Source organism: Mauremys reevesii, linkage group 7 (assembly GCF_016161935.1).
Source record: "Mauremys reevesii isolate NIE-2019 linkage group 7, ASM1616193v1, whole genome shotgun sequence".
Classification (NCBI taxonomy): Eukaryota; Metazoa; Chordata; order Testudines; family Geoemydidae; genus Mauremys; species Mauremys reevesii.
In genome coordinates, this window is record NC_052629.1 from 59,581,149 (window position 1) to 59,604,041 (window position 22,893).

The 22,893-nt window shown below is 46.0% G+C and overlaps 1 long non-coding RNA gene across 3 annotated transcripts in view; it reads right to left on the bottom strand.

The window, feature by feature from the left end:
• Positions 1-22,584, bottom strand: part of LOC120409077 — a 187,544-nt gene extending 164,960 nt beyond the window's left edge. For all 3 annotated transcript variants that reach the window (XR_005601103.1, XR_005601104.1, XR_005601102.1), the window contains exon 1: positions 22,099-22,584. This is a non-coding gene — a long non-coding RNA (uncharacterized LOC120409077). The remainder of the gene's footprint in view (positions 1-22,098) is intronic.
• Positions 22,585-22,893: the final 309 nt, after the last annotated feature.

The window sequence follows — 22,893 nt, forward strand, 5'->3', positions numbered from 1 at the left end:
CATGTATTTGATTTCAGCTATTTACATCATACTGTCAAAAAAGTCAGTGAAAAATTCAAGGCAATAAAAACACACCAATCAGAGTGATTGTAGGGGCCTCACACTTCTTGGGCCCAGTCTCTCAGCGAGTTAATTGGGAGAAGGCCTCTCATGTGGCTTGTAACAGGGTTGGCTGGCTCCTGAGTGCCCCCTTGTGGCCAGAGGTGCCTCTGCAATGCCCTGTTATTTTCTCCCCTTGTCAGGGCCCCTTACACAGCCTCCACTCACTTTTTCTGTAGTCAGAATACCACCCCCACCTTTGGGGGCTGGATTTATCCACAGGAGAAAAAAAAAACCCTCAAGGTCCCAAATTGAAGTCCAAACAATCTTCCTTCTCCCAGAACTTCCAGCCTCAGGTCTTCTCTGCTTTGACAAGCCACTCCCCAACCCTCTCTGGCTATTGTCTCTGTCCTAACTCCCAGGACTCTGATGAAGTCTGTTCACGTCTAGCAGTCTATGATCACTGAGCAGTCACAGTCCCTGTAAAAGCAGCAGGAGGCTGCAGAGAAAAGGGCAATTGGCCTGATCTCTGTCCCAGGTGGCTCACTCTGTAATCAGGGTGGGTTAGCCCCAGCCTTCAAGGAGCAAGCCACCGTATTACACAATTGTAGTTCTTGGCCAGTGTCTGAGGGTAGCATTGCCATCTGACAACATGCTATGCTGTGTCAGATGACAGAGATGGATACACTTAAAAGAGACTAAACCCTGATTAGGTTTGCTTCTTATTTGTCTCTATCTAAACAAAAAGAACGAGGAGTACTTGTGGCACCTTAGAACCTAACAAATTAATTTGAGCATAAGCTTTTGTGGGCTAAAACCCACTTCATCGGATGCATGCAGTAGAAAATACAGTAGGAAGCTATTATATATTATATATACATACACACACACACACACACACACACACACACACACACACACACAGAGAACATGAAAAAATGGGTGTTGCCATACCAACTTTAATGAGAGTAATTAATTAAGGTGAGCTATTAGGTGAGCTGTCAGCAGGAGAAAAAAAAACACATTTGTAGTGATAATCAGGATGGCCCATTTCCAACAGTTGACAAGAAGGTGTGAGTAACAGTAGGGGGGAAATTAGCATGGGGAAACAGTTTACACTTTGTATAATGACCCATCCACTCACAATCTTTACTCAAGCCAAGTTTAATGGTGTCTAGTTTGCAAATTAATTCCAATTCTGCAGTTTCTCATTGGAGTCTGTTTTTGAAGGTTTTTTTGTTGGAGTATTGCAACTTTGAAGTCTAATTGAGTGACCAGCGAGGTTGAAGTATTCTCCAACTGGTTTTTAAATGTTATAATTCTTGACGTCTGATTTGTGCCCATTTATTCTCTTGTGTAGAGACTGTCCAGTTTGGCCAGTGTACATGGCAGAGGGACATTGCTGGAACATGATGGCATATCACATTGGTAGATGTGCAGGTGAACAAGCCTCTGATAGTGTGGCTGATGTGATTAGGTCCTATGATGGTGTCCCCTGAATATGTGATATGTGAACGACATTGGCAATGGACTTTGTTGCAAGGATAGCTTCCTGGGTTAGTGTTTTTGTTATGTGGTTGCTTCAGGTTGGGGAGCTGTCTGTAAGCGAGGAAAGGGGCTATCCTGATTATCACTACAAAAGTTCCCCCCCCCTTACTGATAATAGCTCACCTTAATTACTGTCATTATAGTCAATATGGCAATACCCATTTTTTCATGTTCTCTGTGTGTGTGTATATATCTTCCTACTGTATTTTCCACTGCATGCATCCAATGAAGTCGGTTTTAGCCCACAAAAACTTATAACAAATTTATTTGAGCAGTCTCTAAGGTGCCACAAGTACTCCTCATTCTTTTTGCTGGTACAGACTAACACAGCTACCACTCTGAAATCTATCTGAACAGAGGTTCTTGTTAGTTTCTTCCATCCCTAAGACATATTTTGTGACTTCTGCTTTCACACGGTTTGTTACATTCACACGGGTTGTTCCATTGTTAGCTCATTCCCGTCCCATCCCCCATTTGTTTTTTGTCCCATCTGAGACCTAGATTGTAAACCCCCTGGGGAAGGCTGTTGTCAGGATCCACAAAGGAACACAGGCACCTACATCTGGCTTGAGAAGCCTAAGTCCTGTTTTTAGGCACTACTGTAATATACAAAACCCTAGCCCTATAGGAGCATCAACTCACTTGGTGCCTACATTTTTACTATAAAAGTCCCCTGTGTTTCTGTCTCTGAACATGTGCACTGCTGCCTCAGACAGACTTCTGGACAACTATTTCACTGCAAAACTCAGCACTATCCTGAAACCAGGGGAAGATAGATGGGTGAATGTCTATCTTCCTTGCAGGGCTGATCTGGTAGGCAGGGGCAGAGGGCTCTAACCTTTAGCCCTATGGTTAAGGTACTCACCTGGGATGTGAGAAACCCTGATTCAGCTTACCCCCCGCCCCCCGGCCGGAGGGGAAGAAGGGTTTTGAGTAGGGATCTCCCACATTCCAGGTGAGCATCCTAGTCACTAGACTAGGTGATGTTCTGATGTGGAACTCTCTCTGTTGAGGCCAGTCCACTTTAATTAAATATTAATTGGACCAGAGAGTGAGAATCACTGTACAGTCCAGTGGTTAAAAGGCAGCTACCTGAAAGGTGAGAAACCTCTGTTCAAACCCTCTCTCCTTATCAGGCAGAGGGGGAAATTGAACTGGGGTCTCTTCACCCCAGCTGGGTGGTCTAGCCACTAAGGTAAAGGTTAAAAAGGGAGGCCTCCTCTGGCCCATTTTTTGTGGAGTTGGGTGAGGGACCTATGCTACCTGCCTCCAGAAGGGGATTCCCAGATGTGGATTGCTAGCAGAGATAGGTATCTAATCCCATGAGAGGGCTTAGGACACAACCTTCTCATTGGCATCTCCTATTGGCTAGCTTAGGTGGCTCCTTGCCTAGCATCAGGGGCGACTCCAGGTACCAGCACGCGCCTGGGGCGGCAAGCCATGGGGGGGGGGCGCTCTGCCGGTCGCCACAAGGGCAGCAGGCAGGTTGCCTTTGGCGGTATGCCTGCGGAGGGTCCGCTGGTCCCGCGGACCTCCCGCTGGCATGCCGCCGAAGCCACAGGACCTGGGACCTCCCGCAGGCAAGCCACCGAAGGCAGTCTGACTGCTATGCTTGGGGCGGCAAAATACCTAGAGCTGCCCCTGCCTAGCGTGCAGGCTTGTGTTGATCCCATTCTTAGGTGCCTCTCCTCCCATTTATGAAGAGGGAACCTGGGCACCCAGCTTGAAGGTGCCTGAGCATTGCAACACCTAAATTCCTTTGGGGATTCAGGCCTGCGTTCCTTGTGACTTGTTTGTACCGTGCCTACCATAATGAAGCCCTGATCCTCCACAAGGGTTGGCAGGTGCTTTCTTACTGGAAATACAGTGCCATGTTCTCCCAAAACTCTAAAAGTAAGGAAATTAAAAGAGAATCAGGCTTTTAATCCTGTGCCTCACGATGCTCCCAAGTCATGCCAGAATTCCCCAGTTCTCCACCATCTGCATTGTTTTAACATGCCAACATTCCCTCCACTTCCCTCTCCCCATCGTTGTAGCATTACCTACAGAGCCAGCCCTGACTAAGTCTTCCCTAGTGTTGTTTATTTTCTGCAGGGTGTTGAGGGGGGCTGGCTAGTACAAACAGGGTAGAACATTCTTTTGAGCCTCATTCTTTATATGTACACAGTTTCATTATCAGCAATGCAACATGGTAATTAATTCTCTAAATTAATTAGTGTCACAGAGGGGATGAGGAGGAGCTGCAGATGACAACAGACATGTTAACAATCACCATTTCCAAGGGCTGGTCGCTGTTTGTGTGTTTATTCAGATTGTTGCTATTAGAACAGGTTTAATTAGAGTTTAGAAACTGAGCCTTTGCTTTTAGCCACCTACCAGCGACGACACTAACAGTAAGTCATTTCAAGTGAGGAGGCGGCCCTATTTCTTCATTTATGTCAGATAATTGTTAAGGTTTCAACAGTTAAGAGCTTTACCAATTAAAAAAGGGGCAGATGAGTCTCCCAGTTGTCCAAACTCCTATAAATCAGCCTCAGTAAATAATATTCTCTTTCGACTTGGATATTATTCTAATATAATCAATTTTGCAAATCAGGCTGATGCGCTTAATTGATCTTGTTCATTTCTAATATTGTCTCTGTCATTCTTCTGTGCTTTGCACCTGCCTTTTCCTGTCATCTCATTTTGCAACAATGCAGACATACAATCCTTACACCCACCCACCCCCACCCCCCACACACACACACTAACTCCCTTCTATTATATCTCTGCAGTTTAAAAAAAAAAACGAACCTTGACTAAGGAACATATTGACAGTACAGTGTGGCTAAGCAATGTAGCACACTCTGCTAGTTTTCTATAAGGTGTCAGACATTACAGCTGAACTTTTGGCTGGATCCTGTCATTTGAACTAATCTATTTCTGCTAGGAAACATGTTGGCAGTGGGACGTGAGGGGCTTATGGTCTAACTGAAACAACAATATCCCCACTAAGGCTTTAGAGAAAAGCCAAGTATTGACCACAAGAAAAAGGAGAGAGAAAGCAGATTGCAAGAGCTGACAGGAAACCCAATTTTCCTGACTGCTTAGTTGGGTATCTGAAAGGTCAGACCTACACTGCAAAAATAAATAAAACACAAAAACAAACAAACTGCTCTAATTTTCCCCTAGAAGAATTTCAGCTCATTCTTGCAGATGGACAGTTTACTTGCATTTTTACCATGAGTCTTTCTGCTGTTATGTCTAAATGCTGTTTGATGGGTACCTTTTCTGGAAGAGCCTTCTGCATTTGACAACAAAAGGTGACATGAAACAACACTACCAAATCTCAACACAACTTCTCTCCAAAGGGATCTTTTGTTCTAGTTCATTTACTTACTACCCAAGTATATAACATGACAAGAGTTTCTTACTTATCCCCAGAAGCAGGCAGCGTCTAACTTAATTAATCTTAGTTTAGTTAATGTGTGCCCATGACTCTGAAACTATAAGTTATTATCCTTTAATATTTTATTAAACTAGCCTATATTAATTGGAGGTATTTTGTTATACCAGAGCAAGAATTTCCCCTTTCTTAAAAAAATGCAGGGTGTGCGCTATAGGCCCAGCTTGAGTAAACATATTAGGATGATGTTCTACTCAAATCCATTTGATCTTGAATATCCTGCTTTCTTTACATGCAAGGAACTCCCTGTGTTTTCAATAGGAATTAAGGGACATTTAGCAGAACTACCCTCATCTGCCCTGTGAAACTGAACAAGATTTTGCCCTCATTTAGGTCTTTTTTCCTTTTGTTGTTTAAACCAAAGCCAATCAAGTACAAAAAAAGCAAGGGAAACAGTGGTGTTTCTTTTAAATTAAAAAAAAAAAAGATATACAGGTAAATCTACAATTAAACGTAGAGGTAGAACATATAAGTGCAAAAAAGTCATTCCGCCAAAGCTTATAAAGTTGTTCACAGGTTTTTGGAATGTGCTCTACTGTTTGATGCCAGGGAAGCGGATGCGATACTGTGATAGCCAGGTAGAAATGCATGGTTTCAGTGCAAAATATGCTCCATTTTGCAGGCTTCCTCCATGCAGTTGATACGCAGTGTTTTGAAGCTGTAGTCCCTTGCTGCATCACTAATGTATTGCCCCAGCTGCCATAGGATTAAGTGGTGCCAGCCTCATTTGGGTGAATTTTGCCATCACTGACTAAATCTCAATCATGGACTCAGGAGCAATCTATGCTTCCTGATGGCATTGGATCAAAGTAAAACTATCATTTATTTTTTCTTCCGTTCTGTTTCAAGCAGCTGTTAATTCTGGATTTGTGTTTGGTTAGGTCAACATTTTCATACTCAGATCTTCATTTCAGCATGCTTTATATTGAATTGTACCATCACACTCCTTGTTCAATGAGTTACCAGAAAATTCCCAAGCATAGGAGAGGAAAAGGCAGGACACCACCCAGGACAAGGCCTATCCCTGTCACAGGAATACAGTAATGTGGCATTAAGAAGGACAATAAACCTCAGAGGAAGAGCAATATTAGTAGGAATGGAGGCAGCTTGAGAGTATGAGGGGCAGAGAAAAGTGGGACAGGAATAAAGAGACAGCAGAGCAACAATCTGTGCAGTGACGTGGCTTCTGATTTTTAACTGAAGATTAAGAACGCTGGAGCCAGGTTAGAAGGAGCAGCAGCAGACTAGCCATACTCATTGTCTTTGCAGATGCCAAGCAGCTACATTAAATGGAGCTATGAGTGAATATACATATAATGCGTGTGTAAAAATAGCTTTGAGATACAGAGATTCAGCTTCAGATACAGTATTCATTATGTAACCCTTCTGCCAGGTGTTCTCAACACAAGAGCTGGGTTCAAATAGCTTGGGTCCCTATTAGAACAAACACCATCTTGAGCCCCCACCCAGAATTTCTGGGTCATTAACACCTGAATACACAGTGTGTCTCCACTCACAGGAGTAGAGTCTGTGTATGAAACAAGGAAAGCTTTATTAGAGGGAAAGGGACCAGCATCAACTTGAGAAAGCATGAAAAGATCTACATAGATCATAAATGAAACATTCCCCTGTGGGAATTTTGGCATCAGTCTGCCAACTCTGTTCCACACTTGCCAGCATGATGTCCCATCATGGTAACAGAACCCTAGACCCCCTCAGTTCTCTCTGAGGGCACCTCCTCCAGGTGACCTGTCTCTTACCTTCATCTGTCCTGGGGTGGAGTCCCACAATTCTGCCACTGGGTCCCTGGGCTATAGCACTCTGCATACCAACAGTGATTTCTCAGCAAGCCCACCTGGGCTCAAGCCCCACAAAGCTTCCCTTTGGGACCTGCAACTAGTGTGCAAAAAGAGTGACAAAGAGCCTCTCCAAAACCAAGTTTCACTTAATCTTAACAGTAAGAACATAGCAGAAAAACCAAAGAGGGTTTTCAACCCAATGAACGATCTACATGCAGATCTGTCTTACCTAAAGCTTAGGTAGGCCTAGCTTATCAAGACACCCCTACTTCTGGGAACTGGAATCAGTTTGTTTTCCCACAATCCCTGTGTCTCTCTCCCTGTCTCCAAGGGCCAGCCATTTATCAACCCCTCGGTTTTGTGTCTCTTGAACCTAGTCATACCCGTTTACACAGCCCACCAGAAAAGGTTTAGAGCAGGATTGGAGAACACAGCAGAGTTAATAGCCCTGGGTGTTCGCTGAGGAACTCTTATTTGGGCTGCCAAGTAACTCCTGCTAAATGAGTCCTTAGTAATCATATATCAACACCATGACAATCCCACAAGTATATATGCATATAATTCCTAAATTATTAATTATAATAATAATAATAATAATAATATCTTCCACAACCTTCACAAGGCAAGTTCCCTTTTAACATGTGACTTCCCCCTTCCCTGTCAGCTAAACTCCACTTGCAGTTTGCCGTCAGTGGCTAGCTAGTCCCAGAGGCCTGAGGTCCACTAGACAGGCTGTTGGCTGATTTTGTATACAGCTGCTCCTTGGGAATCCAAGAGCAGTCATGGATTGAAACAGACCCCAGACTACAAACCTCTTTGTCTGGAAAAGTTTGCTAACCCTTTGCTAGTTTTCTAAATCAGCATTACCTCACTCTTACGCAGATGAAGGGCCGTGGTTGCAGGATCAAGCCCTAAGAAGCCAAACCGGCAAACTCTCTGTGTGGAATGCCCATGGCCTTCAGCGGGAGTTGAGCATGGAAGGTTTGCAAGATCAAGGTTTTTAGTGTCAAACAAACTCTTTGCCATTCTTGTCCCTATCTCAGGCTGGCAAGGGAACCTGACAAACTGCACTACAAGGAACAGATACAACAAGACAAGGAGCTAAGCCTCAACAGCATACTGATCACTGGAATCTAAGAAGCCTCACACTTTCTAGTGGAGTAATGTACAAGTTGGGAAACAGAGGACAGACCACCCTTCCATAGAAGCCCTGTATGATAGAGTTCTTTGAGTGAGTGCTTACCCAGCACTATGCCTGGTTGAATTTTTATTTTTTGACATTTCAATAAAATTGTTCTGCAGATTTTTTCAAGACTTTTCATAAATAATTTCTGCCATGTCTGACCAGCTTACAGAGTGGACCAAATTTTGCAACAACAAAAAAATCATCTTTTTGCATTTTCTGACAAGCTTTACCCAACATCTTTCTCCAAGGCCTCTTAAGTCTTATCTACACTTGAAACACTTCCATGGCACAGCTGTACCTTCACCACTGTAGCGCTTCAATGAAGACCCTCTCTATGCTGATGGGAGGGGTGTCAAGCTGTCCGGAGAGGCTCACAGACATGAGTACAACAGCGGCTCCAGGCACGTGCCTGGGGCGGCAAGCTGCTGGGGACACCCTGCCAGTCCCTGCAAAGGCGGCAGTCAGGCAGCCTTCGGCAGCTTGCCTGCGGGAGGTCCGCTGGTCCCACCTGCCTGCCGTGCTTGGAGTGGCCGCCCCTGCATGAGTGCCAACCTTAGGGCAGACTGTCAAGAAGCAGAGCACAAACTCCAAATTGGTTGTATATTCTATACTTAGATTTCATCAACCAAGTAATAAAAGTGTGAACTCCTCAAGCACTAGAATAGCTTTACCGTGGAGTCACAGGCAGTCCCCTGAGGCACTCTGGTCCATCATGCCACCCAGGCAAGCCTGTCTTTGTGATAGATAGTTCTTTACACTAAAAACATCACAATAGTATTCAGGTTACTTCCAATCCAGAAGGTTAGTCTCTTACCCCAGATCTCTCAGTGAGTCACCAAAGATAACGCTTGTAGCCAAATCTGTAATAAGCTAATTAAAGATTAACTAAGAAAATAAATAAGTTAATTACAAGGTTAAAACAGGTAAACACACACACAAATGAGATACATTCAGATCCCAAAAGGTGATGATAGCGAGCTTACATATACATATACAGTAACTATGTCCTTTAGGGCTAACCCAAAACTAAGCTTAGTAATATTGCCCTCTTCAAATTCGAAGCAGCCTAGTGATGATTTCTTCTTAACAGGAATTTGTATTCCCTTCCCCCAGCATTCAAGCTGTGGTGGGATGAAAGCTTGTGCACACACCTTCATGGGAGCAGGGGAAGCAACCAACCAAATCTTTTGCCCACTGATGTCCCACAGTGGTTTGTCTGGTGTCTATGGGTCTTCTTTTGTGGAAGAGGAGATGACACCTCTTGTGGTGAACTAGTATTGCACAACTGGTAATGCTTCTCTTCTGACTGTGGGGTTTACAGTCTTAGGCCTGGTCTACACTAGGAGTTTATGTCGAATTTAGCAGCGTTAATTTGATTTAACCGTGCAACCATCCACACCAGGAAGCTAATTAGTTCGACCTAGAGGGCTCTTTAGTTCGAATTCGGTACTCCACCCTGACGAGGGGAATAGCGCTAAATTTGACATGGCTATGTCGAGTTAGCCTATGTGTGGACAGAAATCGACCTTAGTAGCTCTGGGAGCTATCCCACAGTGCACCACTGTGTTGACGCTCTGGACAGCAGTCCGAGCTCAGATGTTCTGACCAGCCATACAGGAAAAGCCCCGGGAAAATTTGAATTCCTTTTCCTGTCTGGCCAGTTTGAATCTCAGTTTCTGGTTGGACATCGGGGTGAGCTCAGCAGCACCGGCAATGATGCAGAGCTCTCCAGCAGAGGGGTCCATGCAATCTCAGAGTAGAAAGAGGGCCCCAGCATGGACTGACCGGGAAGTCTTGGATCTGATCGCTGTGTGGGGCGATCAGTCTGTGCTTTCGGAGCTGCGCTCCAAAAAAAATGGAATGCAAAGACCTACGAGAAGGTCTCCAAAGCCATGGCACTCAGAGGATACAGCCGGGATGCAACGCAGTGCCGCGTGAAAATCAAGGACCTGAGACAAGGCTACCAAAAAATCAAAGCGGCAAACGGACGCTCCGGAGCCCAGCCCCAGACATGCCGCTTCTACGAGGCACTGCATGCCATTCTCGGTGGGTCTGCCACCACTGCCCCACCAGTGACCGTGGACTCTGAGGATGGGATAGTGTCGACGGGCAGTTTCTCGGCGATGTTCGCAGATGGGGAAGATGAGGAAGGGTTTGTGGAGGACGAGGCAGGCGACAGCGCTTACAATACTGCTTTCCCCGACAGCCAGGATCTCTTCATCAGCCTCACAGAGATCCCCTACCAACCCTCCCCGGCCGTTAACCCGGACTCTGAATCAGGAGAAGGATCAGTCGGTAAGTGCTATAAACATGTAAACATTTATTTTTCAAAAAACAGGAATAAAAACTATATGAAAAGAAGGTCAATGCATATGGGGATAGAACAGAAATCCTCTTGGGAGAGTTCCACGAAGCTCTCGTACAGGTACTCGAAAAGCCTCCGCAGGAGGTTCCTGGAGAGAGGTGCCTTATTGGGTGCTCCGTGGAAGCACACTCTTCCGCGCCAGGCTATCCTCAGGTACAGTGGGAGCATTGCCTCCACGAGCATGGCAGCATAGGGCCCTGGTTTGTGCAGGGTTTCACGCAGCATGCGTTCTCTCTCTGTCTTAGTGACCCGCCTCAGGGTGATCTCACTCGGCGACTGCTGCATCTAATTAGGGGAATTAGTGTAATGTTACTATTGGGAATGCTTCACTTTTCCTTTGCGTAACACTAAGCGTCGTTTAACAGCCACGTGGTGGAGGCTGCAGAGGGGAAGCATACAGGGATCTTTCCCGGGGACAGCCGCGAGGGGGTGGAACAGGGTCAGAGTTTATGCTTTCTGGATTGCCTGCAGCAGGAGGGCACTGCTATACATTAACTTTTAAGCAGCCTAAAGTTTACGGCTTACCAGGCCTGGCTGCTCCACGGATTCTGCTGTCCTGCCCCGCTTGTCTGATCTCCAGTGCAAGACCCCAGGCAATGAAAGTGAATGCCGAAAATTCGAACTTGTCCTGAGTGCGCATGAGATAGGTGCCGTGTATGGTCTTGTTCACAGAGACAGACTAGACTGTGTTCAGTGTTCGCAAACATGTATCTTTGCAAGGAAATCACTTCCTTTTTCCCATCACACAGCTGCGGCTGTTTCCCGACCTGCCCCGGCATCCCCCTCACAGAGGCTGGCGCAGATTAGGCGGCGAAAGAAAAAGAGACTTGGGACGAGATGTTCGCTGAACTGATGGCCTGCTCCAGAACCGAGGCAGCCCAGCAGAGCCAGTGGAGGGAGACCCTCTCTCAGTACCAGCGCTCACACAGTGAACGGGAGGACAGGTGGCAGCAGGAAGACCAGCAGGCAACTCAAACGCTGCTTGGACTAATGAGGGAGCAAACGGACACGCTCCGGCGCCTTGTGGATGTTCTGCAGGACCGCAGGCAGGAGGAGAGCGCCCCCCTGCACTGCATCTGCAACTGCCCTCCCCCGGCACAAAGTCCTGTCCACCCCTCACCCAAAATAACAAGAAGGAGGGGCGCTAGGGGCCGTGAAAACTGTCACTCCACCCCAGCAGAGCGCTCATGTACCAAACAGCTCTCATTCCCTAAAGTTTGAGAATTGCTTCCCTTCCTGGCTCACCCAATCCCAAATCCCAGTTTCATCCCCCAACTGTGTAGTTGAGTATTAAAAATAGTTTGCTGTTAATTCCTTTTTCTGTCATGTTTCTTTGCAGAAGACTTTGTGTGAAGGGGGGAGGGGTTTGTTAATTGCATAGGACAGCCACCATTAGCAGGGTACAGACATGGGGGCAGGATCAACAGCAGGTCACACACACAGTGCAGTCACTAGGCACCTGGGTCACTCTGGGAGGTGTCTGCTGCCCCAGGTCAGTCTGGGAGGTGTATGCTGCCCCAGGGTCCTAGCGCCTGGCATCCAGAAATGGCAAGGTCAGGCTGCCCTTACCATGCCCTTCCACCCTAGCCATGAGCCTCTCCAATGCCCTGAGCCGCAGCCAGAGCCCTCATCCCCCTACGCCTACTCACCCTTCCCACACACCCCTCACCCCTTCCTGCAAACCCACCCCTTCCTGCACACCCTCCTGTAACCGTCCTCCCCCCAGAGACCGCTGTAGGAGCAGGAGCCTGTCATTCCTCAAGTGTAGAAGTGGTCTGTACATCACTGCACACCGTACCCACCACAGTCTGCGTCCCTGTTTGAACCCTTTAACAGGAATTCATTAGTAAAGAAAACTTTGTTAATTAACAATGTTCCAATAACTTTATTTTTAAACGTCTGTTGGAAGGGGGGAAACCTGGTGAACGGGGTATGTAACCGCTGAAAAAAGTCAATAGTAACTGAAACAGGGGCAGGTTCAGCTTCTCTGTAAAGAGACTGGACAGTCACAGGTTACCCTGCTCTCTGAGGAACCTAGCTTTCAAAGCCTCCCGGATGCACAGCGCTTCCCGCTGGGCTCTTCTAATCGCACGGGTATCTAGCTGAGCGTAATCAGCAGCCAGGCGATTTGCCTCAACCTCCCATCCCGCCATAAAGGTCTCCCCCTTGCTCTCACAGAGATTGTGGAGCACACAGCAAGCTGCAATAACAATGGGGATATTGGTTTCGCTGAGATCTGAGCGAGTCAGTAAGCTCCTCCATCTCCCCTTGAGACGTCCGAAAGCACACTCCACCACCATTCTACACTTGCTCAGCCGGTAGTTGAAGAGTTCTTTGTCACTGTCCAGGGCGCCTGTATAGGGCTTCATGAGCCAGGGCATTAGCGGGTAGGCTGGGTCCCCGAGGATCACTGTAGGCATCTCCACATCCCCAACAGTTATTCTGTGGTCCGGGAAGAAACTACCTTCCTGCAGGCGTCTAAACAGACAAGAGTTCCTGAAAACACGCACATCATGAACCTTGCCCGCCCACCCGATGTAGATGTTGGTAAAACATCCCTTATGGTCCACCGGTGCTTGCAGCACCATTGAAAAGTAGCCCTTTCTGTTAATATACTGGCTGGCCTGGTGTGCTGGTCCCAGGATAGGGATGTGAGTCCCATCTATAGCCCCACCGCAGTTTGGGAAACCCATCGTGGCGAAGCCATCTATGACGACCTGGACGTTTTCTAGAGTCACTACCTTCGAGAGCAGGAGCTCAACGATTGCGTTGGCTACTTGCATCACAGCAACCCCCACGGTAGATTTGCCCACGCCCAAGTGGTTCGCTACTGACCGGTAACTGTCTGGCGTTGCAAGTTTCCAGAGGGCTATGGCCACTCGCTTCTGCACACTCAGGGCTGCTCGCATCCGGGTGTCCTGGCGCTTCAGGGCAGGGGACAGCAAGTCACAGAGTTCAAGGAAAGTGCCCTTACGCATCCTGAAGTTTCGCAGCCACTGTGATTCATCCCAGACCTGCAGCACTATGCGGTCCCACCAGTCCGTGCTTGTTTCCTGGGCCCAGAATCGCCGTTCCACACCATGAACTTGACCCATTGCCACCATGATCTCCACAGCGCGGGATCCCATGCTTTGTGTGAGGTCTGTGCCACTCTGACACTTCAGAGAAATCGGGCGCTGCCGGAGCCTCCTCGCCCGATTTCTCAGCAGCTGACTGTGGAAGAGGTGGACGATAAGGTGCGAGGAGTTGACAACGGCCATAAGTGCAGCGATGATCGCAGCGGGCTCCATGCTCGCAGTGCTGTGGCGTCCGCGCTGTCACTGACCAGAAAAGTGCGCGAACAGATTTCCTGCAGGCGCTTTCAGGGAGGGAGGGCGGGAGTGACGGTTGAATGATGACAGTTACCCAAAACCACCCTCGACACATTTTTCCCCCAGCAGGCATTGGGGGCTCTACACAGCATTCCAATGGGAAGCGGGGACTGCGGGAACTGTGGGATAGCTGCCCAGAATGCACCGCTTCCAATGTCGATGCTTGCCCCGTTAGTGTGGACTCACAAAGTCGAATTAGTGTCCTTAGTGTGGATACACGAATTCGACTTCATAAGGTCGAATCCACAAATTCGACCTAAGTTAAATCGAACTACTCTTGTAGTGTAGACATACCCTTAGTAAACACTCATAGTTACAGAACAAAACACTTAAATATTATCTTGTAACATAGGGTACAGATGTTACAAGATTAATACATGCAGCAACATACAAACATTTCTTGAAATATAAACACTAAACATTCTTATGACTATTTTAACAATACTAACATGGGCAAGCCAGACTGGTTTCCAGCTATGCATTTGCCATTAAGGCTTGGGCACGAGCTGGCACCTGGTCTGCCAGCATCCCAAGGGTTTCTCCCATCACCATAGTTAATTCACCTCCCTGAGAAGCGGTAGCTAGGTCAACATAAGAATTCTTCCATTGGCCTACAAATGTCCACACTGCAGGTTAGGTCATCTTAACTATGTTGCTCAGTATTGGAGATTTCCCCCCTCCCCCACTTCGGAGGATAGAGCTAAAATTCAGAGGGATCTTGATAAACTGGAGACCTGGGTTCTAGACAACAAAATGAAATTCAACAAAGAAACGTAAGGTGCCACACTTAGAGAAGAAAAACCACATGCACAAATACAGAATGGAGGAAAACTGGTTTGGCAGCAGCGCTGCTAAAGAGGATCTGGGAGTTGTGATAGATTACAACCTCAACAGGAGTCAGCAATGCAATATTGCCAAAAAAGCAGCAAATTTTAGGTTGCATTATGTGACACGGTGCGACTCACCACTGTGGCGCCTCCTGCTGGCTGTCCAGGGAATTAGCACTGTGCCCTCTTCTGGTGGTGTCTCACATGCTGTCACCTCTGCTCTCAGAGGCATGTCAGTCCCAGGACCATGGCATCCTCTTCAGTGACACTACCCTCCAGCGATGCTGCACTCTACATTCCCCCACTTTCTGGGGGGACTTGCAGTCTACTGTCTGACCACTCCCTTCAGTGGGGAACTGTAGTCCAGTCTGGCCACTTCCCACATGGCTCCAGCACGCTCTTTGCCCTTGCATCAGCGCCTCAGTCTGCAGATCCGTGCTGCCTTTAGCTGTCTGGATCTCTGCCTGCAGTACTGCTCTGTCCAGGGTGCTTGCTGCCCTCTGCCTGCAAGCCAGCCAGTCTAACTCCCTCCTCATGCTCCAGGGAGTGACTGACCTGCTCCTCTTTTTATATGGGCCTGCCCAGCCCAGATTGGCTCCACCTTGTAACCATCTCCAATTGGCTGCCTGTTGCACAGCCTCCCTAGGGTCCTATTAACCCTTTATGGGCTCATATGGGGCAGATGCCCCATCGCACATTAACAGAGGCATAGCATGCAAGTCATGGGAAGTGATAGTACTCCAGCTGAGGCCTAACCGGCACCGAGTGTGGTACTGTGTCCAATTTTGGTCACCAAAGTATAGAAAGGATGTAGAGAAACTGAAAAGGATCCAGAGGTGAGTGACAAGATGATGAAAGGGATGGAATGCAAGCCATATAAGCAAAGTCTGAAGGAACTGGGTATGTTTAATTTGGAAAAGAGAAGATTAAGGCAGGATATGATCGCAGTCTTCAGATACTTGAAAGGCTTCCATTTAAAAAAAAAAAAAGAAGAAGAGTTGTTCTCTCTTGCCAGAAGACAGGACAAGAATCAATTGGTTCAAACTACAGCATAGCAGATTTAGATTTAAAAAAAAATTCCTAACTGTAAAAACAGTAGGCCAGTGGAACAGGCTGCCTAAGGAGGTTGAAGAAGCTCTTTCACTGGAAGTTTTCAGAAGGAGGCTAGATAGCCATCTGTCTTGGATAGTTTAGACTAGATGACTCTTGTGGTCATTTCTAACCCTATGATTCTCCGTATTAGCTTTGGAATAGAGCAGAGGAGTAATAAAAGAAGGAACTTTGAATAATTCTGCTTACCCCTGCCAGATCCCACAAGTGGGCCACGAGCACAATAGCTGGTTATTTCAGTAATTTGTTATACATCTCAAAGTCCTGAATAGGTATAATGAAGTAACAAGGTATTATTGCTAAAACATAGAGCAGACTATTTCATTATATATAAAATAGGTTTAGTTTTTGCTTGCAGTATCTGAATTCCTGAAATATTTAGCAAACATCATTGGCTAAGAGAGAAAACAGCTGGATTGAACAATGGCTACAAAATATTGCAATGATTTCCTTTTCTATGATTTACTTCAATGAATGACTTTGTACAACATTATATGGCTACTTTTCATAATACATTTGAACATCATAGAATGTCTGTGGAAACATGGCACACTGACAATTGCTTGTTTACAGGCGTTTAGAATTATTTCCATTCTGATCATTAGTGGGATTCATCTGATGGTTTCTCAATCTGCATTCAGTCTGCCCCCCCTCTCTTACTCACCGCTCCAGACTACTATAACTATGTCATACTCTCTTCACTAACTCAGGACCAGACCCCACTGAAGCCAGGGCCGGCTCCAGACCCCAGCGCGCCAAGCGCGCACTTGGGGCGGCATCCCAGTGGGAGGGCGGCAAGCGGCTCCGGCGGACCTCCCGCAGGCATGGCTGCAGAAGGTCCGCTGGGACCGCGGCTCCGGTAGACCTTCCGCAGACGTGCCTGCGGAGGGGCCGCTGGTCCCGCAGCTCCGGTGGAGCATCCGCAAGCGTGCCTGCGGGAGGTCCACCGGAGCCACGGGGCCAGCGGACCCTCCACAGGCACGTCTGCGGAAGGTCCACCGGAGCCGCGGGGCCGGCGACCGCTAGAGCGCCCCCCCCCACAGCGTGCCACCCTGTTTAGGGCGGCAGAAATCCTAGAGCCGCCCCTGACTGAAGCCATTTGGCAGGTGTGATGATGCGGTTCTGGTGGGACCCAACTGAGAGTGCCAATTCAGGACCAATTGCTCAAACAGGGCAGTCACAGCCCAAGGCTGAGGTTTTTCCACCTCTAAGGTAAACCAAACCAGCCAGACAAAAATGACTTTGGTTTCACCCCACTGGCTAACCACAAGTCAGACAAGCAATTTCCTTAGACACTCCAGTCTCCCAGTATCACCAGTCCCACTCGTCCTGGGGATGAATGGTTATAAAAACCAACACCCCAATAAAAGAAAAAGGTTCTCTCGATCCCAACGAATCAAGCCCCAGACCCAGGTCAATATACACATCAGATCTTACCCACAAATCACGCTGTTGCCAATCCTTTAGAATCTAAACTCTAAAGGTCTATTCATAAAGGGAAAAAGGTAGAGATGAGAGCTAGAATTGGTTAAATGGAATCAATTACATACAGTAATGGCAAAGTTCTTAGTTCAGGCTTATAACAGTGATGGAGTAAACTGCAGGTTCAAATCAAGTCTCTGGAGTACATCCCCAGCTGGGATGGGTCACCAGTGCCTTATGTAGAGCTTCAGCTTGTAGCAAAGTCCCTCCAGAGGTAAGAAGCAGGATTGAAGACCAGATGGAGATGAGGCATCAGCCTTATATAGGCTCTTCCAGGTGTAAGAAGACTTCTTTGTTCTTACTGTGGAAAATTACAGCAAAATGGAGTCTGGAGTCACATGGGCAAGTCCCTGCACTTTGCTGAGTTACAAGGCATATCTGCCTTCTCTCAATGGGTCAATTGTGTAGCCGATGGTCCTTAATGGGCCATCAAGCAGGCTAGGCAGAGCTAACACCAACTTGTCTGGGATTTTTCCCAGAAATACAGCACAAATTTGAAATACAGACACTATAGAGCCAATACTCATAACTTCAACTACAAAATGATACAGACATACAGACAGCATAATCATAACCAGCAACCCATAACCTGGTTTTCGACACCTTATATGACCCCCTTTACATCAGATTTGGTGCCACTACAGGACCTTGGTTGCAAACCATGTTCTATATGGTCCCAGTTTATATCAATAACGTCACAGCAGGCTTTGAACCAGGCTCTCTGTAAGCATTTTCTGTGGAGTTGACAGAACCAGTTTGGAAAAGTTCAGGCCACTGCAGAGGTGGATAAACTAATATGCAAGAGCAAGCACTGCAATACATAAAATTGCCACATTTGATATGTTTTTAAACTCCCTTTATGTTAATCTCTTCAGCACAAATTCAATTGCACTCAAACATGTCCAGGCAAGTAGAGAACAATATGGCTCTAGAATATTAAGCTAATTGTAATAAAATATTAGTGATGGTCATCCTCTGTGTGATATTTTTAAGGTATTAACTTATTTTATTGCCTGTATAATTCCAACTATCAGCATTGAGGGAATGCCAGTTGTACAGGCTCGACAGTAGATACCAAGCACATTCCTGTATCATGTGATTTACACACTAGGGCCTCTCAAAGCCATTTTAGTTTGTCAGGAACCACAAGCTACAACTAAGATAATCAGAATCTTTGGATAAAGAAACAGACGCTGCTAGAGGAAGAGGCAATTCCTTTGAAATTCTTGGGGATGGATGTGGGGAATTCATTGGTCATCTGAAAAGATTTGAGAATTGCTTTGTAGCAGAGGAAATATGCTAGCAGTCCTGTTGGCAAATAAATAAATTGTATCCATCATTAAAGTGGAGAGAAACTTGGCTCAAATTTGGCGAATTTTAGATACTGAAAAGTTTTCCTGTCGCAATAAAGATGAAAAGTCAAAGATTGTTGCAAAAAACAAAAATCCAAAAAAATAAAATTTGGTTCAATAAAAACATTTAGATAATTTATAAATATTTGTGATATTGACTTTTTATAATTTACACTTTAATTAGTACAAGTTTGGAAACCAATCGTTTTGAACCAGAAAAACCTGAATTTTGCATTTGGAAAATTCCAAAAAAAATTCAACATTTTTTCTAGTAAAAAAAAAATTGCCAACCCTTTCCTGCAAGAAGTTCAGGTTTTCTTGACTCGTTATTCTCAAAAAAACAATGTTTTATTGGAAAAATTCCAACCGACTGATTGCAAGCTCTTTGGGGCAGGGACCATCCTTTTGTTCTGTTTGTGTACACTGCCTAGCGTTATAGGATCCTGGTCCTGACTTGAACTCCTAAGTACTACACTATGCAAATAATAAATGCATAATTAACCACAACAGTTATAAATATGCTTGGATATATTTACCATATTTATACATCTGTCTCACCAAACTTACTCCCACTCAACTCCACCACATGCCCAGGCAAAAGTTTTAGGGAGGGTTAGGTTTTCAAACTCTGTTCTGTTTAATATCTATTCATGACATTCTTCATAGCCATCTGCTTCCAAGGATTTTGCTTGTAAAGGCCTCCGAACATGGCCTTCTTTTGCTATGGTTCACCTGAAACAAGTGTGATAAAATAAAGGGTTTCTTTTTCTGACCATTTAAAGAATTCCGCTGTCAATCTCTCATGCAGTAGGTAAGAATAATTACTCCTAGACAGGACAGTTAGAAACTTGGCATTCCATTCCAAGAGAAGAGCCTTGGAGACTCCAAGGCTGGACTGGAGATGTTATGTCTGCAATTCTGACTCACCGTACTGAAAACTATTTGAATACAATGAAAGCTGGTTTTGATTCTACAAAGCCAGGAGAGAGTAAAAGAGGTTGCTTTAGTATTTGGGCTTGCTTTTATTTTTTCCAAAGATGCTGCCTATGTCATCACATCCAATAAAGCCAACAAATGCAGATGCTTCATAAACTCCAAGGCCAGAAGGGACCACTGTGATCATCTAGTCTGACTGCCTGTACCAATGGTTCTCAATCTTTTTAGACTACTGTCAGGGGCGGCTCTAGGCATTTTGCCACCCCAAGCACGGCAGGCAGGCTGCCTTCAGTGGCTTGCCTGCGGAGGGTCCGCTGGTCCCGCGGCTTCGGAGGACCTCCTGCGGGACCAGCGGACCCTCCGCAGGCAAGCCGCTGAAGGCAGCCTGCCTGCCACCCTCATGGCGCCGGCAGAGCGCCCCCCACGGCTTGCCGCCCCAGGCACGCGCTTGGTGTGCTGGGGCCTGGAGCCACCCCTGACTACTGTACCCCCTTTCAGGAGTCTGATTTGCTTGGTGTATCCAAAGTTTCACCACACTTAAAAACTACTTGCTTATAAAAATCAGACATAAAATACAAAAAAAAGTGTCACAGCACACTATTACTGAAACATGGATGACTCATTTTTACCATACAATTATCAAATAAATCGATTGGAATATAAATATTGTAATTGTATTTCATCATGTAGCATAGAAAGCAGTATAAACAAGTCATTGTCTGTCTGAAATTTTAGTTTGTACTGACTTCGCTACAGCTTTTTATGTAGCCTGATGTAAAACTAGGCCAATATCTAGATGAGTTGATGTACCTCCTGGAAGACCTCTGCGTACCCCCAGGGGTACACTTACCCCTGGTTGAGAACCATTGGCCTATACAAAAGAGGCCATATAACAGCGGTTGGTAACCTTCGGCCCACAGATCATCAGATAATAGGCTGGCGGGCCATGAGACGTTTTGTTTCCATTGACTGTCCACAGGCACGGTCCCCCTCAGCTCCCAGTGGCTCACCATTCCCAGCCACTGGGAGCTGCAGGGGGGCGTGTCTGCAGACAGTCAACGTAAACAAAATGTCTCGTGGCCTCCCAGTAGATTACTCTGATGGGCTGCGTGCCAAAGGCTGCCGACCCCTGCCATAGAACTTCCCCAAAATAATTCCTAGAGCATCTTTTAGAAATACATCCAATGTTGATTTGAAAATGGTCAGTGATGGAAAATCCACCACAACCCTTGGTAAATTGTTCCAACGGTTAATTACTCTCACTATTAAAAATGTACACCTTATTTCCACTCTGAGAAACCCCTTCAGTTTAACAGCACTCATGAAGTTAAGTCTTGGCATAAGTCACTGGTTTTGCCTAATAAAAGGATGCAGGTGGTTTGCCAAGATATGCCATGAGGAATCCCATCTCTTGAACAGTAAGTGTTATAGCTCCAGTAAGAACACTGAGGAATACTTATCAAGACTCATGCTTTAGGGCATAAACTGTGGCAATCAAAGAGGAATGTTTTCCCCTGCATGTACAGCATTCCCTAGTTGTCTGCTTTTTATGTACATGCTGATAGCACCTGTCTCAAAAGCATTATGTACTGCCCACTATGGGGGTCAGGGTATTGGAATAAATGGACCCATAGCCTGATATGATTTTATTTTAAAACCTGGGTTTAAAGCAGTGAAAAAATGGAAGTGATAAGGTTCCAAGAGCAACATGAATTCAGCCTAATGGAACTTCCTGTGCATTTTATAGTATGTATTTTATGACATGAATGGTGACATATTATGCTACACATGAAACCAGAAAAAAAAAACAGGAAATAGTTCCTATTTGCAAGCTAGTCTTGCAGTTGAAATCCTGACTATTGCATTTTCCACTTTGGGATCATTTTAATTGTAGAACCTTAACTTTGCATTAAACACATGTGGTGGTTGTGTTTGTTTGCTTGCATTTAGCTTTCTAAGACTGCCTAAAGAAAGAGTAAAAAAAAAATTGAAAAGGAAAAGATAATAGCCACAGTGTTTTGTTGTGGAGCTTACAAGCTCCACAGGCTTGATCAGTGGAGCTCCTTGCTATGGAGCATTTGAGCTTGTGATGCTTATAACCTATAGACCAAATCCTGCTCAATTTACAGATCTGAATGGTACCACTGAATTCAGTTGGACTGTCTGTGCATGGAAGGTGAACAAGGGGACTCACACTTGCACTGTGCATGTATGCATGCAGCAAGTCATCTGTATTTATATAAGTATCTGTAGTCCTAACATTTTCTACTGTGTGCCCCCAAGGTGCAAGTTTCAGATGGTCAAATCTGTGGTTAATCAAAACTAATACCACTTTTCAAAGTGTATAAAGACAGTAGATCTCAAGGAGGATTTTGTCCATCCCACATTTCAAACCATTTCACTCTTGGATCCTGACTTCAATGAGCATCATGATGCTAAACTTCTGTTGCTTGCAGGATTTAAGCCTTAATCTTTGATCCTGCAAAGCTTTACACACACACACACACACTTTAACACACTATAAGGAGTCCCCTGTGACAGTAAGTCTCTGGGTATAAAGCTAGGCACATGCATAAATCACTGGAGAAGCAACCCAAGTTTTTAAGCTCTTTGGGGCAGGGAGACTTTATATTCATACCTGTTTGTAAGGCACTGCTAGGGCACCTGCTCCTAGCTGTTCTGGGGATTCACTCCTTCCAGGTCCAATACCCCCTTCTACTGCTTGTTCTTGCCACATCCCTCTCTCTGCAGTTCATGTGGTCTCTCTTCATGGCTTGGCCATCCAGCAAAGTCACTATAATCCTCTCGCATAGGGGCACCAGTATCCCACTGGACAACTGTCCTAGACAGTCTTCTGGCTCCTCTGCCTGGTCTGTGCCACTTCCCCAGCGCAGGGACCCTACAACCAGAAAACAAGGTCTGCACTGTCCCAAACTCTGCTACTGTTTTCCTGGGCTGCTTTCCACTTTGTCTCTATCAGGCTCTTTTTCCACCCTCATCTGGGTACAGGTTTTCCCCAGGGCTTCTAATCTCTCCCTTACTTCCTCCCTTCCTTCTCTAAAGCTAGAAATGAGTACAGATACCTACACTGCAGCCCCCTCCACTCCTAGCTTCTTAGTTTTAGACCAGCTCAGCCTGTTCCTGTCCAGCTGGGCTCCATCTTCTATTAGGGCTTGCCTTGCCAGACTAATTTTCCCTCAGGTGCAGCCTATCAGGTTAATTAGCCCCTTCCCCGCTACCTTAACCCTTTCAGGTGAGGGGTGGAGTGAACACCCCCTCCCAGACACACACAGCACTGTTGATGTTATACAAATAGATGATAATTTACCTGAGCTGTATTTGAACTGGCAAAGTGAAAGTAAAATGGTTAAGAACATATTAGCCATCCCCTGAGCCATCCAGCAATGTATATGTAGAGTTCTCTATAGTATAG